Source organism: Bos mutus, chromosome 2 (assembly GCF_027580195.1).
Source record: "Bos mutus isolate GX-2022 chromosome 2, NWIPB_WYAK_1.1, whole genome shotgun sequence".
Lineage (NCBI taxonomy): Eukaryota > Metazoa > Chordata > Mammalia > Artiodactyla > Bovidae > Bos > Bos mutus.
Window position 1 is genome coordinate 34314500 of NC_091618.1, and position 16080 is coordinate 34330579.

Sequence of the window (16080 nt, forward strand, 5' to 3'; positions counted from 1 at the left end):
TTCAGTTCAGTTGCTCAGTCGTGTCAGACTTTTTGTGACCCCATGAATCGCAGCACGCCAGGCCTCCCTGTCCATCACCAACTCCTGGAATTCACTCAGACTCACGTCCATCAAGTTGGTGATGCCATCCAGCCATCTCATCCTCTATCGTCCCCTTCTCCTCCTGCCCCCAATCCCTCCCAGCATCAGAGTCTTTTCCAATGAGTCAACTCTTCACATGAGGTGGCCAAAGTACTGGAGTTTCAGCTTTAGCATCATTCATTCCAAAGAACACCCAGGACTGATCTGTTTTAGAATGTAGCATGTATTAATTATATGTTTATGATTATATTAACCAATGAGAAGAAAGAGAAAAATTTGATCGTATATATTTTTTTAACATTGAAGAAATGGATTTCCAAATAAAAAGTGAAAGAAAATTAAAATGGAGTATGCTCGCTTCTTGGCTTTTTGGCTAAGATCAAGTAAAATGAAGTAAGAAAAACATTGGAATCAAGTGAGTAGTTTTATGGGCTTCTGGTGTATGCTCATTATCAGAAACTCCATTTTGCAATGCAAGAACTATTTGGGAAACAAAAAACAGATTGATAAATTATTAACAATCATGTGTAACAATATTTGTTAAAAATGAGCATGGTGCTCAATGATTTTAAACCTCATAAAATGAAGACCACAAGGCAAGTAAGTTATATCCATTCACAGTGTATTGGCTAATGGAAATGGACCATAATGTTGATTTGAATTTCTGAGCAACTCATTCACTGAACAATTGAATGAATAAAAATATAATATGGAATTATTGGAAATTAGCAGTTAGAAACTCACATGGCAATTCATAGACCAATAATATGTCAATGTTTTATTAAATAGCCTGGGCTTACAGTGAAAATTACTGGTAATATATATATATACATGTATAAGACAAAAAATTTATAAACAAATTTATTTTGAAGCTGTACTGGATCATATCTGATATGACTTAAGAAAATGTAATAATCAATTGAGGATAAGATAGTAATCCTCCAATAGATACAGAAAGAATAATAAAAATACAAAATAATATATACCCATTGTTTATAAAAATACTAGACTATTATTTTAATGCTTTTAAAGTTACATTCAATGTATCAATACAATTATGTCTCCCACAAAATCCTGTAAAATAGGATGTAAGTATCCCTATAGGCTATTTGAGAGAATAAAATTTCCAAGGTGGTGTCTTTTGTATCTAAACTAATTCATTCATTCTGGCCTAAGGGAATTACTGTCCAGTCTCTTCTCCTCACTAATGACAAACAAGCAGTTATAACTCAAAGGTTTTACAGACTAATGCAGCATTATGTTGATGGATGATGGTTCATGGGGTTATGCTTATCAGAGAAGCAGAAAAAGGATTCCACTGATTAGATCCTTTTTCCATGGAAAGGGCTTCCCTGGTGGCTTAGACGGTAAAGCGTCTGCCCGCAAGGCAGGAGACCTGGGTTTAATCCCAGGGTTGGAAAGATCCCCTGGAGAAGGAGATGGCAACCCACGCCAGTACTCTTGCCAGGAAAATCCCATGGATGGATGAGCCTGGTAGGCTACAGTCCATGGGGTCGCAGAGAGTCGGACACGACTGACCGACTTCACTTCACTTCACTTCACTTCCATGGAAAAGGATCTCAGGACTAGTAAAAAGGAGAAGAAAAAGGGAAAATAAAGAAAATGGCAAAAAACCCGCCCGTATGTGTTATATAGGTGTGTGCATGCATGAATAGATATTGATTAGATGCTGACCTGTTCTGAACTTCATAATTTGTTCTCTGGTTCACAACAGACCAAGAGGGCATAAAGCTGACTTGATAAAGCTTAAAAATTTTTGATACATATGTATATGTATAATATATACATATGTAATGAGCACATGGTGGTTCTCATAAGTAAGATGAGGTATTAACTCAACTAGTGCAGTTAACACTATCTTGCAGCCTAGGAACTTACTCACGTGTCACTGAAGGGCTTGGTTCAAGATGTTCATTTTGGCACATGAGATTTTCTCTTACTGTTCTCAGCTTCTTCAGTACCAATATCTCTAGCACCCTTGTCACAATTATTCTGATATAGAATGTTCCTTGCTTCCTTGAAAGCTTGGATTTGCCCTTACCCACTAACTTGCTATAAGCAATGAGCATAAATAACCTTGGTTTAGAGATGAGTGGGTTGATACAGAACATTAAAAGAACAGTCATGGAAACTAATGTGGGCATAAATTTGACTGTAAGTGGTCCCACCAGGGTTGATGAAAAACTGAATAAACAAGATTAGACAGCTTTTTTCTGAACAGTTTTATAGTGAAAGGATAGAGAGTAGTATATCATCTACAACTACAGACAATACCTTCAGTAAACTCCAAAGTTTTATTTGATAAAAAATATTCAAACATACTAAAATGTATAGTTATTTATATCTTAATTTTCAAATTATGGTCCAAGGACCAGCAGTATAGGTATCACCAGACTTTATGGACTTCCCTGGTGGCTCAGATGTTAAACAATCCACCTGCAATCTGAGAGAGCTGAGTTCGATCCTTGGGTTGGGAAGATACTCTGGAGTAGGGCATGGCAACCCATTCAGGAATTCTTACCTGGAAAATCCCATGGACAGAGGAGCCTTGCAGGCTATAGTCCGTGGCATCTCACAATGAGTCTAGACACCACTAAGCAACTAAGCACAGCACAGAGAATTTATCAGAAATGAATGATTTCAGACCTCACTTCATTCCTGGTAAATCTGAATCTGACTTTCTTTTTTCTTTAACTTTAATTTTTTATTGGGGTATAGTCAGTTAACAATGTTGTGATAGTTTCAGGTGAACAGTGAAGGGACTCAGTCATACATATACATCTATCCATTCTCCCCCAAACTCCTCTCCCATCCAGGCTGCCACGTTACACTGGGCAGAGTTCCATGTGCTATACAATAGGTCATTGTTGTTTATCCACTTTAAATAACTATTCCCTCTCCCAAGCAACCATTAGTTCTGAACCTGGCTTTTTAACAAGATCCCCAGGTTACAAGTATGCACATTAAAGTTTGATACACACTGGTTTGCTATGCTGTGCTAAGTCACTTCAGTCGTGTCCGACTCTGTGTGACCCCAGAGATGGCAGCACACCAGGCTCCCCCGTCCCTGGGATTCTCCAGGCAAGAACACTGGAGTGGGTACACACTGGTTTAGATAGTCCTAAACTTTGAAAGTGAAAGTGTTAGTTGCTCAGTCATGTCTGATGGTTTGGTACCCCACGGACTGTAACCCGCCAGACTCTTCTGTCCATGGGATTTCCCAGCCAAGAATACTGGAGTGGTTGCCATGCCCTCTTCCAGGGGTTCCTCCTCCAGGGGATCTTCCCAACCGGGGGCTGAACCTGGCTTCCTGCATTATAGGCAGATTCTTTACCATATGAGCCACCAGGGAAGCCTATATTTCATAAATATCCTCATTTTATTATCAAAATTAGCTAAGCAAAGCCTCTAGAAATTTTTAGAAAACAACCAAAACTTTTTATACCAGTGAAACAAATATGCATAGATATTTAGGACAAAATTAAAAGTCTGAAAAAAGGAGAAAAAAAACACAGAATAGACATGATACCTACAAAATATACATTTAAAAAGGCATTCTCAAAGCAATTATAGCAGTAAGAAACATAAAGTACAATATTTCAAGAGAATTTTATAGAAGTACAAAATTAATGGCTGAAATTTTAGCATTGAGAAATAGCTACTATTAACCAAGATCAGTTATGTTTAGAATATAAGAAATAGAGGTAAATAGCATGCACCAATTATCTACAGATTAATGTCAATTTTGGTGAGTTTTATTTACTTGTTGAATAACAGCATCCTATCGAAGAACAGAGATATCAAAAATTATCACAGTGTAATAAACATGATTGTTATAGATGATTATAATTAATCAAGGATTAAAAACTGACATCTGAGTTGATTAGAATCTGTGTTGATTAGAAAAGAGCATCCAATTTTGTCTCCAGAGTTTTTGGTCACTCTATTACATTTCTGTTTGCATCTGACTCTGCTCATCAGAAGATTTAAACAGCATTGGCAATGGCTCAACATAAGCCAGAAGGATGAAAATCATATCATCATCAATTAATTATAAGAGGATCGTTTGCCGGTTCTAAAAAAATGCTTGATAAGAAATCAAGTGCTAGAGTTAGAAGAAGTATCAGGAAATTATACAGTGATTTCTGATACGGGTTTCAAAACCTATAAAGATGCAATAATGTACACTATTAAACACATGAATTAAGCCAAATGAGAAAAAACAAGCCAAATATTTTCAAATTATACACTTTAGGAAAGGGCAGTTTCTTAAGCCACGGATGTATCTTATTACACAATCACCAGAGAGAGCATTTAATTCGTTTTGGAATTAGATTGTCTTGCAGATGTTGCACAGAAATAATTAAAAATTCTAATTGATTTTTAGTCCACAGAAGGTACACCAGATGTTACATAGTGAATTTAGGTCATTAATCTGTTGTCAAAAATTACTGCGAAGAATAGCAATTTACTTATGGTTATAATAAAATAATAGCTATGAAGTTTAAGGTTTTCCCTTCTGAATAATATCTGAATTTTCAAATAAATTTTAAAAATTCTTCCTCAACGTACATATTTTTTCTTAAATTATGGGCTGAAGATTTATTCTTCAATAAGTTTTACTCTTCCGTGTTTACTCAAGAGGAAGAAAGAAAAATGACCCTTAGCCAAAGAATAAAGGTTTGTAGTGTTTTTTTATCCTTCTGAATATTTCTCCTGTTAAAGTTGAAATCTTAGAGAAAATATTAGCTACATAACTTTTCTAGTACTTCTTATTCTGAGAGGCCTTGGCTTCTTCTCAACTTAATTCTTGCTTGTGTTCCATGCAACTGAATCATCTAATTTGGACAATTATTTCAACTACCTAGCTGTGAAGTTTCTTGGTTTCTTCCTGATCAATTGTCTTCCTCACACCAGCAATCATTTTGCCATATCTGAAGTTTGTTATCACTCAGTCCTTAAATTGTTCAGTGGGAGGAGGAGCTTTGTGTTCACAACTTCCTGTCTCCAATCACCATGATCTCCAGCTTTAAAACCATTCATTTCTCCCAGCCTGTGAATCCTCTCTTTTTCTCCCTCCACAAGTGAGCGCAAACCCTATCATCATTTAATTCAACACATCCTCAGCAGGCCTGGCATATTCCTCCCTACTGTTTTATCAAAGAGAGAGAAAGAGAGAGAGAGAAGTCGCTCAGTCGTGTCAGACCCTTTGCAACCCCATGGACTGTAGCCAGGCTCCCCTGTTCATGGGATTTTCCAGGCAAGAGTACTGGAATGGGTTGCCATTTCCTTCTCCGGAGGATCTTCTCCACTGAGGGATCAAACCCAGGTCTCCCGCATTGCAGGCAAATGCTGTATTGTCTAAGCCACCAGGGAAGCCACATTTTATCAAAACATCTCCACTATTGCTTAGAACAAACATGTTCTTTATTCCTCTGGGAATCAATTGGGCTAGGAAAAGATGATCTTCAAGGACCTGTGCTGTTTCAAAACTGGTTTCCAGTCTTTCTGAAGCCTGGAATGTTTCTGGTTAATTATTAATCCTAGGCTGTAGCCCTTTCTTAACCCTTCAGGGTCTCAACTGACAGGAATTTTGCAAGGAAGTTTGTTGATGTGTTGTTGTTGTTTACTCGCTGTCATGTTCAACTCTATGACCCCACAGACTGTAGTTGCAGAACTCGGATGTGTAGTACATCTAGTGTGGGAAGCCAGACGTTCTTGCCATCAAAAGTAACACTGACACATTACTTTGAACAACTCGTCAAAAAAAATGTATTACTAAATTCGTTTAAGTAATTTGATACTTAGTGACCATAATACAACCATTAAGTTTTTGAATTTTCACATGTAACACTTTTTGATTTTTAACATTTTCTTTTTAAGGTAAGATGTGGATTTATTTAGACAGAAACACCCTTCACAGACAAGGTGTGGGCCATCTCAAAAGGTCAGAGACCCAATTTTTAACATTTGCATCGGAGAAGGCAATGGCACCCCACTCCAGTACTCCTGCCTGGAAAATCCCATGGGCAGAGGAGCCTGGTGGGCTGCCATCTATGGGGTCGCACAGAGTCGGACACGACTGAAGCAACTTAGCAGCAGCAGCAGCAGCAGTGATATAATTTAGCTCCTAGGTTTAGGGACTGTAGGACTGTAACATTGGCTTGGTTGTTCAGTCATTTTTTCACCTTGGTAAAATCTCATAATCATTGTAGTTTCAGTTTCCGACTGTGTAAAGTAGAGTTTTATTCTTGTTCTTCAGTTGCTAAATTGTGTCCAACTCAGCAACCACATAGAGTACCACATAGAGACACCAGGCTTCCCTGTTCCTCACTATCTCCCAGTTTGCTAAATGTCATGTCAGTTGAGTCAGTGACGCTATTAAAAGGTAGTTAATAGTGGTATAAAACTCACAGGATTCTTGTGTGTATAAATAAAGTTAATAAATAATGATACTTAATATGGTGCTCAACACAGGACATGTTCAATAAATGTTAGGAAGTGGTAGTGTATCATGAAAATTTTCTCAGTTGTTCCTCATGCTGCAATGCAGGAAATAAAAGGTGTTACCACAGAAATTTGCAAATTGTTGTTGTTGTTCAGTCATTAAGTTTTATCTTTCTCTGAACCCGTGGACTGCAGTATGCTAGGCTTCCCTGTCCTTCTCCATCTCCAAGAGTTGCTCAAACTCATGTCCACTGAGTCAGTGATGCCATTCAACTATCTGAACCTATGCTTCCCCTTTCTCCTCTTGCTCTCAATCTTTCCCAGAATCAGGGTCATTTCCAATGAGTTGACTCTTCTCATCAGGTGGCCAAAGTATTGGGAGCTTCAGCTTCAGCATCAGGCCTTTCAATGGATATTCAGGGTTGATTTCCTTTAGGATTGATTGGTTTGATTTCCTTGCAGTCCAAGTTACTCTCAAAATTCTTCTCCAGCATCACAGTTTGAAAGCATCAATTCTTCAGCAATTAGCCTTCCTTATGGTCCAACTCTCATATCCACACAGGATTACTGGGAAAACTGTCACTTTGACTATACAGACATTTGTGAGCAAAATGATGTCTCTGCTTTTTAATATGCTGTCTAGGTTTGTCACAGCTTTCCTTCCAAGGAGCAAGCGTCTTTTAAATTCATGGCTACAGTCACCATCTGCAGTGATTGTGGAGTCCAAGAAAATAATATCCGCCACTGTTTCTACATTTTTACTGATCTATTTGCCATGAAGTGATGGGACCAAATGCCATGATCTTGTGTTTTTTTTTTTTTTTTTTTTTTGAGTTTTAAGCCAGCTTTTTCACTCTCTTTCACCTTCATCAAGAGGCTCTGTAGTTCCTCTTTGCCTTCTGACATTAAAGTGATATCATCTGCACATATGAGGCTGTTCATATTTCTCCCAGAAATCTCAATTCCAGCTTCTGATTCATCCAGCCTGGCATTTCATATGATGTACTCTGCATATAAGCTAAATAAGCAAGGTGGCAATGTACAGCCTTGATGTACTCCTTTCCCCATTTGGAACCAGTCAGTTGTTCCATGTCTGGTTTTAACAGTTGCTTATTGACCTGCAACAGTTGCTTATTGACCTGCTTCCTTCTCAGGAGGCAGATAAGGTGGTCTGGTATTCCCATCTCTTGAAGAATTTTTCCAGTTTATTGTGATCCACACAGTCAAAGGCTTTCACATAGTCAATGAAGCAGAAGTAGATGTTTTTCTGGAATTCTCTTATTTTTTCTATGATCCAATGGATGTTGGTGATTTGATCTCTGGTTCCTTTGTCTTTTCTAAATCCAGCTTGTACATGTGGAAGTTCTCGGTTCACATACTGTTGCTGTTGCTGCTGCTGCTAAGTTGCTTCAGTCGTGTCCGACTCTGTGTGACCCCTGAGATGGCAGCCCACCAGGCTCCCTCATCCCTGGGATTTTCCAGGCAAGAACACTGGAGTGGGTTGCCATTTCCTTCTCAATGCATGAATGTGAAAAGTGAAAGTGAAGTCGCTCAGTCGTGTCTGACTCTGAGTGACCCCATGGACTGCAGCCTACCAGGCTCCTCCATCCATGGGATTTTCCAGGCAAGAGTACTGGAGTGGGGTGCCATTGCCTTCTCCACACATACTGTTGAAGCCTAACTTGAAGGATTTTGAGCATGACCTTGCTCGAATATGAAATAAGCACAATTGTACAGTAGTTTGAACATTCTTCAGTATTGCTCTTCTTTGGGATTGGAATGAAAACAAACATTTTCCAGTCTTCTGGCCTGTGGGAAAATATTTGCCAGATGTCTTTGCAAAACCATGAGAAAAAATAACAGGAAACAGAAACAAAAATTAACCAGAATACATGGGCTGATTAGCTGGGGTAAGAGTGATCTGCTCGAGCATATGGAGAGGAGGGGTGCGGACTTAGGAACACTGGGTCAGTGCAAGTTAGAATGCTGCTTGTGCATGCACTGATTATTTCTCTGATGTTCCTGCAGAGATCTTTGCTCCCCGCCATCTGGAGCCCTTTGTACAGAAAAAAAACAGACATTCAAAAGAAAAACATTAACTGAGGATATGACTGGGAACATGGGAAAATTATGTTCTCAAAAAAACACAGATACTTTCTGCATAACAAGAGCTCAATAAAAGCAATGTGGAATCGGTCAGTAGGGCTCTTGACCCTCAACATCTTGAGTCCCCCAGTCCCATCTTCCTTGCTATTCTCTCTTTGTGTTTTTCTTAAGTTCTGCATCACCTGTCTCTCACCCGGTTGTGCTGAGCTGATCTGAGCTGATCCAGCAGTGGCCACTGCTGAGTTTTCCAAATTTGCTGGCATATTGAATGCAACACTTCAACAGCACCATCTTTTAGAATTTGAAATAGGTCAGCTGGAATTCCATCACCTCCACTAGCTTTGTTCATCGTAATAATTCATCAGGCCCACTTGACTTTACACTCCAGGATATCTGGCTCTACATGAGTGACCACATCATCTTGGTTATCTGGGTCATTGAGACCTTCTTTTACAGTTCTGTGTATTCTTCCACCTCTCTTTAATCTCTTCTGCTTCTGTTAGGTCTGTACCATTTCTGTCCTTTATTGTGCCCATCTTATCATGAGTTGTTCCCTTGGTATCTCTAACTTTCTTGAAGATATCTCTAATTTTTTCCCATTCTATTGTTTTCTTCTATTTCTTTGCACTGTTCACTTGAGAAGGTTTTCTTTGCTTTCCTTCCTATTCTTGGAGCTCTGCATTCAGATGGGTATATCTTTCCCTTTCTTCTTTGCCTTTAGCTGCTCTTCTTTTCTCAGCTATCTGTAAGGCCTCCTCAGACCGCCATTTTGCCTCCTTGCGTTCATTTTCTTTGGGACGATTTTTCTCACCATCTCTTGCACAATCTTATGAACCTCCATCCATAGTTCTTTAGGAACCTTGTGTACCAGATCTAATCCTGTGAATCTATTTGCCCCTTCCACTGTATAATTGTAAGGGATTTGATTTAGATTATACCTGAATAGCTTAGTGGTTTTCCCTTCTTTTTTCAATTTAAGTCTGAATTTTGCAATAAGAAGCTTATGATTTAAGCCATAGTCAGCTCCCATTCTTGTTTTTGCTGACTCTTTAGAGCTTCTCCATCTTTGGCTGCAAAGAATGCAACCAATCTGATTTCAGTACTGACTGTCTGGTGATGTCCATGTGTAGAGTCATATCTTGTGTTTTTGGAAGTGAGTGTTTGCTATGACCAGTGTGTTCTCTTTGCAAAGTTTTGTTAGCCTTTGCCCTCCTTCACTTTATACTCCAGTGTCAAACTTGCCTGTTACTCCACATATCTTTTGACTTCCTACTTTTGCATCCAATCACCTATGATGGAAAGGACATTTTTTTTTGGTGTTAGTTCTAGAAGGTCTTGTAGGTCTTCATAGAACCATTCAACTTCAACTTCTTCAGCATTACACATTGTGCATAGACTTGGATTACTGTGATGTTGAATGGTTTGCCTTGGAAATGAACCGTGATCATTCTGTCGTTTTTTAGATTGCTCCTAAGTACTATATTTCTGACTTGTTTGTTGACTATGAAGGCTACTCCATTCCTTCTAAGGGATTCTTGCCTACAATAGCAAATATGGAAAAGATTAAAATGATGCGACATAGAGAGACATGGGGTTCCCAGGTGGTGCTAGTGGTAGAGAACCTGCCTCCCAATGCAGGGGATGCAAGAGACTCTGGTTCGATTGCTGGGTCTGGAAGATTCCCCTGAAGGAAAGCATGGCAACACACTCCAGTATTCTTGCCTGGAGAATGCTATGGACAGAGGAGCCTGGTGGGCTATCGCCCATAGGGTTGCAAAGATTCAGACATGACTGAAGCAACTTAGCATGCACAAAAGAGAGACATAGAAGATTAATTCAGGAAGGTCAACCTCAATAAACATATTTTCCAAGAAAAGCAAAGAGAGAAAAAAGCCTAAAAAGTAATAATTAATAGCATGAACTGTTTCATGGCTAAAATTGGAGTCTTCAGAACTAAAGATGTCATAGGGCAAAACAAAGGTACTTTGACACATCTTGTTAAACCTCAAAACAAGGATTATGATGCACACAGAATGTTCCCCTCCCCACCCTGCCAAGAAAATGTCAGTTAGTATTTGAGTCCTTGTTAAGCAACTCTGAACTCTGAAAGACAATGGGGAAATGTCTTCAACATCTTATAGGAAATGATTTTAAATACTTAATTCTCTGGCAATGATATTATCAATAAAATATGAAAGCAGAAAAAGAAATTTTAGGTATGCAAAAATCCAGAAAACATATCCTTTCTTTTTTAATTTCTGGAAGATATTTTCACTCAAAGAAAATGAACAAAGAGTTTAATAAAAAGGAATTAGCAGGCATAAATTGAAATTCAAGAAAAGGTATATGTACAACAGGAATACAAAACAAAAAAGAAAGAAATTTCAGAATGACAGCTGACCAAAGGATCTAGTAGGACATCATTACTGATTAGCACATTCAAGACATAATGTATTCAATGAGCTATAGTATATTAGTAACACAGGAAAAGGCAAACCTTTTTTATTGTCAAAAGAATAATAATAAATGCAGTTGGAAATTCTTGGATAAGCAAACATTGTTTTTTAAAGTCTTTGATCAAATACAGCAAATGAAAATATGGCACGATTCTTGGTAAAAATTTTAAGAAAAGAGGATCTTATTGTTCTATATGCATGAATATACTTCTTTAGGCAGGAAAAAATTGTTAGAGGTCAAAATTTTATACTCTTTTACATACAAACCTGGAGGTGCTAGAGAAGATTCTTGAGAGTCCCTTGGACAGCAAGGAGATCAAACCAATCAATCTGAAAGGATACAAATCCTGAATATTCACTGGAAGGACTGATGCTGAAGCAGAAGCTCCAATACTTTAGCCATCTGATGTGAAGAGCCAACTCACTGGACAAGACCCTGATGCTGGGAAAAGACTGAGGGCAGGAGGAGGATGGGTCAATGGAGGATAAGATGTTTGGATGGTATCACTTACTCAATGGACATTAGTTTGAGCAAACTCTGGGAGATAGTGAAGTACAGGGAAGCTTGGCGTGATGTAATCCATGGGGTCGCAAAGAGTCAGACACGACTGAACTGATATCAGACAGAATTTGAGATGTGGACAGACATTGAAGGAAAATTAGTAGATGCTAAATGCTGGGAGGGATTGGAGGCAGGAGGAGAAGGGGACGACAGAGGATGAGATGGCTGGATGGCATCACCAACTTGATGGACATGAGTTTGGGTGAACTCCAGGAGTTGGTGATGGACAGGGAGGCCTGGCGTGCTGCGATTCATGGGGTCGCCAAGAGTCGGACACGACTGAGCGACTGAACTGAACTGAACTTCATTCATCATTCATTGTGTAATGTTAAACATAACTTCAAGATAGGTGGATAAAGAAGTAAAGATTAATTGATTGATTCAGTGTATTAATGTATCCAATTGATAAAACAAAACCAAAAGTAATTCTTAAGGGGTAGGAAGTACAAGGAGCAAAAAGAACTAGTTCTAACCTTCCATTCTGCAGAAACAATAGATTTTACTTAGAGATGATATTCAAGAAACATATAAGCATATGACTTATACCAGGAAAACTAAATATACAGATGATAAAAGCAGCTACATTTTTTTAAGTGTAAGAATCTGAATTAAGAAGGAGTCTTTTACATTTTTCTTTTTCAATGCTTTTTGAAATTTTATTTCCATGTCATGGAGCATTAAAATCATAACTGGTTTTTTCAGGTTTACTGAAACTTAGTCCACTAACATTGTTTGTTATAGAATCTAAGCATATTCTATTTGTCCTGCTAGAACTGCTTGAAATATATATGGATTTGTTTTTCCTGTAAAGGAAAAATGACACATTACTGGTCTTATTGGTTCATGTAGTTAGATGAAATTTTCAAACTATAGTTTCTAGGTTTGTTTTTCTCCAAGTAATAATCAACCCACTATGCTTATGACCCTCCATATCCTAATACCTCATTATGTTCTAGACTGCTTCCAAGATCCATTAACCTTAATATAATAGGTTCTTTTCCTCTTATATAAGCTTCATAATAAAGTGAAAATTACAAATAAGAAGCACTTAGAGTAAACATGATGATATAATTTCACATGTTTAATTCCTGAGTTAACACTGTATGCACAAGTCAACATTTACAATATATAAGCAGTATATGAGCAATACATGTCCACATTTAGGCTGAATGAGGTAGACAGAAGTTTGGTTTTCACCTTTAAATCTCACTTGACGTTTTTGGGGGGATTAGGATAAATTTTTGTTAAATTTATTTATTTTTTAATTGAAGGATAATTGCTTTACAGAATTTTGTTGTTTTCTGTCAAACATCAACATCATGAATCTCACTTGACCTTTACAGTTGATTTTTGTGTGTATAGGATTTATGATCTAATAAAAGCGGAATATTCAAGAAAACACCTAAATGAATTATAAGCATACTGAAGAATACTAGTGACAGACTGGAAACAGTGACAGACTTTATATCGGAGGGTTACAAAATCACTGCAGATGGTGACTGCAGCCATGAAATTAAAAGAAGCTTGCTCCTTGCGGGGGTGGGAGGGGGGAGCTATAACAAACCTAGACAGCATATTAAAAAGCAGAGGCATTACTTTTGCCAACAAAGGTCCATCTAGTCAAAGCTATGGTTTTTCCAGTAGTCATGTATTGATGTGAGAGTTGGACCATAAAGAAAGCTGAGCACTGAAGAATTGACGTTTTTGAACTGTGGTGCTAGAGAAGACTCTTTAGAGTCCCCAACTGGACTGCAAAGAGATCAAACCAGTCAATCCTAAAGGAAATCAGTCCTGAATATTCATTGGAAGGACTGATGCTGAAATTGAAGCTCCAATACTTTGGCCACCTGATGCAAAGAACTGACTCATTTGAAAAGTCCCTGGGGAAGATTGAAGGCATGAGGATAGGGGACAACAAAGGATGAGATGGTTGGATGGCATCACCTACTTGATGGACATGACTCTGAGTAAACTCTGGGAGTTGGTGATTGACAGGGAGGCCTGGTGTGCTGCAGTCCATGGAGTCGCAAAGAGTCAGACACGACTGAGCAACTGAACTGAAGAATACTGTATTTAAAACACTGATTGTCATTCATAAGTCAATGTTAAGAATAATTTAAAATCTTCCCCTGTTAATCATTAGCCAGTTTTTGATCTTCAATGTATTAATAAGTGTACCTGTATTTTGTTGAACATTACTGTATTTAGCAAGGCCTCACAGAGAACTAAAATTGTTGAATGTGCATGGTGCTCAGTAGTGTCCAACTCTGCAAACTCATGGAATTTTAGTCCACCAGGCTCCTCTGTCTAAGGGATTTTCCAAGCAAGAATACTGGAGTGGGTTGCCATTTCCTCCTCCACAGGAGGATCCTTCTGCGGAAGATCCTCCAGGAGATCTTTCCAACCCAGGAATAGAATCCACATCTGTGTTTCTGTCATTGGCAAGTGCATTCTTTACCACTGAGTCACTTGGGTTTACATATTTATAATTAGAAAAAAGATCATCTGTAGAAATCAATCACATAGCCCATTGCAAAATTACATATTACAAAAAGACAGTGAACTAAAATTTAACAAGTTTTTGGATATTTTTTGGCATCTGCACATCTCTGATTGTGTGAACACATAAAATTAAAATATGTGTACTGTAACTCTACAAATATACTCAGGAAATTTTTAAAAATATAACCAACATTCAATGACTAAAATGTAATTTGTGGTTTAGATTAAATATGTAACGACAGACAAGCAAGTATTTCTTTTTAAATTAGAACATTATTTTTAGATAGGTAATATAATTCGAATTTGTTATGATCTTTCCATTGTAATTCAGTTGTTGAAAAACAAGGGCCCAAAAGCTGCCACATAGCTGTGAACTATTGTTTTAGTCCGTGAAATTTCTCTTTCCCCTTGTTTCTCCTTAAAAATTATTGCAATTACCTGCAGTGATTTGAGGCACCTGACACTAATTGCATTCCTTCTCAGAAAACCTGCATGATATCACATTGCCATCACAATGCAAGAAGTTTATGTACTTGCTGACCTTCTAAACTGAAATTGAGAATAAACACAGCCACTCCATTTGTAACCTGTGCAGATCATTCAGAAATGATCTCTGTAGGATGACAGTTATTATTCTGCTTTCGAAGATAAAGGCATAGAAAACCAGTACCCAGGTTTTTATTCTTATATTGATGAAAGGATAAAATTAATAGTCTTGTTTCTTCAATATTTCGGTCGCAGTCTGTGCTGTTAAAATGAATCCTATGAAAGTGGTCTACAACCTTTTTGGCACGAGGAACTAGTTTCATGGAAACTAGTTTCATGGAAAAACTCTCCATGGACCATGGTTGGGAGGGATGGTTTGGGGATGACTCAAGTGCATTACATTTATCACAAACTTTATTTCTATTATTATTACATCAGATCCACCTCAGATCACCAGACATTAAATCCTGGAGGTTGGGGAACTAAAGGAAACTGAATGAGGACTAGGTCTTAGATAATATAAAGAATTACCATCAATACTGTTAATGTAATAATGTTATTCTAGGTTTTTTTTTTTTTCAGTACAGTTCAGTTCAGTCACTCAGTCATGTCCAACTCTTTGAGACCCCAAGAATCACAGCATGCCAGGCCTCCCTGTCCATCAACAACTCCCGGAGTTCACTCAGACTCACGTCCATCGAGTCAGTGATGCCATCCAGCCATCTCATCCTCTGTCGTCCCCTTCTCCTCTTGCCCCCAATCCCTCCCAGCATCAGAGTCTTTTCCAATGAGTTAACTCTTGGCATGAGGTGGCCAAAGTACTGGAGTTTCAGCTTTAGCATCAGTCCTTCCAAAGAAATTCCAGGGCTGATCTCCTTCACAATGGACTGGTTGGATCTCCTAGAAATCTAAGGGACTCTCAAGAGTCTTCTCCAACATCACAGTTCAAAAGCATCAATTCTTCGGTGCTCAGCCTTCTTCACAGTCCAACTCTCACATCCATACATGACCACTGGAAAAACCATAGCCTTGACTAGACGGACCTTTGTTGGCAAAGTAATGTCTCTGCTTTTGAATATGCTATCTAGGTTGGTCATAACTTTCCTTCCAAGGAGTAAGCGTCTTTTAATTTCATGGCTGCAATCACCATCTGCAGTGATTTTGGAGCCCCCCCAAAAAAAATCTGACACTGTTTCCACTGTTTCCCCATCTATTTCCCATGAAGTGATGGGACCAGATGCCATGATCTTCGTTTTCTGAATGTTGAGTTTTAAGCCAACTTTTTCACTCTCCTCTTTCACTTTCATCAAGAGGCTTTTTAGTTCCTCTTCACTTTCTGCCATAAGGGTGGTGTCATCTGCATATCTGAGGTTATGGATATTTCTCCTGGCAATCTTGATTCCAGCTTGTGTTTCTTCC

At 38.3% G+C, this 16080-nt stretch overlaps 1 protein-coding gene across 1 annotated transcript in view; it reads right to left on the reverse strand.

The window, feature by feature from the left end:
* Positions 1–16080, reverse strand: part of SPAG16 (sperm associated antigen 16) — a 1070067-nt gene that overhangs the window by 824655 nt on the left and 229332 nt on the right. The window lies entirely within an intron of this gene.